Raw genomic sequence first — 2,281 nt, forward strand, 5'->3', positions numbered from 1 at the left:
AATTTGTCCAGCTTTTGGTCCACACGCTTTGCGAGAAGGGCCTCATTAGGGTTTAGGGTTTAGGGTTTAGGGTTTGGGGTTTGTGGGCTTGCATGCGGGCCTTTGCAGCGATTTATAATATTGAGTTTGAAATAATAAATTGCCAATTATTTATTTAAATGAAAATAAAATAATTTATTATTTTGTAAATCTCAATGTACAGTTTATGTCGAAAATAATAAATAAATAAACAAATAAATAAATAAATAAATAAATAAATAAATAAATAAATAAATAATAAATAATAAATAAATAAATAAAACGCTGCAATTAAATGAAATTGAAATTAAAAAATGAAAGCACCAAATGCAAAGTTGTGCATACACTCCGGGGGTGTACGTACACCCGAAATGGAGGTCTTTTTAATTCTTCGAATTTAAAAATTAAAAACCCCAAAAGTATTTAAAAGTTATTTTTTATTCTTTTATTTGCTTTTCTTTTATTTCTAAAAAGCAAATTGCTTTTTTAAAACCAATTTGTTTTAATTTCCTTCTTATTTGCTTCCACTTTAATTCGCCCGAAAACGCCATCTAGGGTTTAGGGTTTAGGGTTTAGATGCAGGGGCGTAGGGTTTGGGGTGCGGGCTTTGGAGTTTAGATCTGGTTAGAGCTAGGGTTTAGGGTTTAGGGTTTAGGGTTTAGGGTTTGGGGTTTGACTATGCGTAGGGCTACAGTTAGGGCTTCAGTAGAGTCAGGGTTTAGACCTTTAGAATTTGGGGTTTGGTGCAGAGTGGAGATCTTAAAGGCCCATTCCTACAGATCGAAATTTAGGGTTTAGAATTGAATTCCAGTTCTCGAAAGCGAGTTCTAGGGTTTAGGGTTTAGGGTTTAGGGTTTAGGGTTTACACGTGAAGCACCCGTTTGGCGGGGGCGCCGCTGTCCGCCCGCGATCTTTGTCCAGAAATGAATAAATGAACAAATTGGAGAAGTTCAGAAGAATTAAAAGTCAATTAAAATGAAATAAAAGAAATTAAATGGAAATAAAAGTGCAGATCGTCCTTGCGCAGCGCAGCTGCTTTGGGGCCCGGGCTGGGGTGTCTGTACACCTCAGGTGTGTGGCGGCTGCGGCCGCCGGCGCGATCTTCGGCTCCAGCGGCTCATTTTCGGCGCCAAAAACGCAAATTGAGGAAATAAATGAAAACAGAATTCAATTTTTGATTCATTTTGTTGTTTAGAGGGTCGGAAAGGCTTCGGAAGTGGCTTGCTGAGTGCCGCGGAGCCGGGAGAGCGCGCGGCGGTTCGCGCGGGTTTTGCAATTTTCTGGTTTTTTCGGGTTTTTTTCGCTTTTTTTCCGTTTTTTTCGCTTTTATTTGTTCTTTTATTCTTTTCCTGCGTTTATTTTGCGCCAATTTCCTCCTTTTCGAACTCCGAGAGCCAAAATGAGCCCCCCAAAGCCCCTCATCGCTCCCTCAGTGCTCGCCAGTGACCTCTCGCGACTCACCGACGAGGCCCAGAAGATGGTCGACGAAGGCTGCGACTGGCTCCACCTCGACGTCATGGTCCAAACCCTAAACCCTAAACCCTAAACCCTAATCCCTAAACCCTAAACCCTAAACCTTAAACCCTGGCCTTCTCGCCAAACCTAGAGCTTTAACCCTCGACCTTAAACCCTTAACCCTAAACCCTAAACCCTACACTCCAAACCCTGTAAACCCTAAACCCTAAACCCTAAACCCTAAACCCTAAACCCTAAACCCTAAACCCTAGATACCAGAAGCTGTGGCGGAAATCCTCAGGCCGAAGCAGTGAATCGGAAACCCTAGACGCCAAACCCCAAACCCTAAACCCTAAACCCTAAACCCTAGTTTGTGTGTTTGTTCCGTTGCCTGCAGGACGGGTACATTCTTTGTTCAGCAGCAGCAGCTTCTTCTACGCAGCAGCAGAGAATTAAGGGTTTAGGGTTTAGGGTTTAGGGTTTAGGGTTTAGGGTGTGGAATTGCACGCAAGAAAAGGAGCTTTTGAAGCTCCCCAATTCCCTTTAATTCAAAACCACTTCTAACCGCTCAAGAAAACCCCAAACTGCTGCTGCTGCTGCTGCTGCTGCTAGTTCTGCTGCTGCTGCTGCTGCTGCTGCTGCTGCTTGCTGCAGCTGCTGCAGCCTCTAGAATGCGCTTTCCGCTTTCGCTGCTGCTGCTGCTGCTGCAGCTGCTGCTATATCCGCTGCAGCGCCGCGCGTTTCGCACTTGCCGCCCCTGCATTTGCTGCTGCTGCTGCTGCTGCTGCTGCTGCTGCTGCTGCTGCTG

General features: G+C 44.5%; 1 protein-coding gene across 1 annotated transcript in view; it reads left to right on the forward strand.

Moving 5' to 3' along the window:
* Positions 1–2,281, forward strand: part of ENH_00046880 (beta-adaptin-like protein, putative) — a gene marked incomplete at both ends in the record, with an annotated part of 11,648 nt that overhangs the window by 8,194 nt on the left and 1,173 nt on the right. The window lies entirely within an intron of this gene.

Source organism: Eimeria necatrix, genomic scaffold, assembly GCF_000499385.1.
Source record: "Eimeria necatrix Houghton genomic scaffold, Enh_scaff35, whole genome shotgun sequence".
Lineage (NCBI taxonomy): Eukaryota > Apicomplexa > Conoidasida > Eucoccidiorida > Eimeriidae > Eimeria > Eimeria necatrix.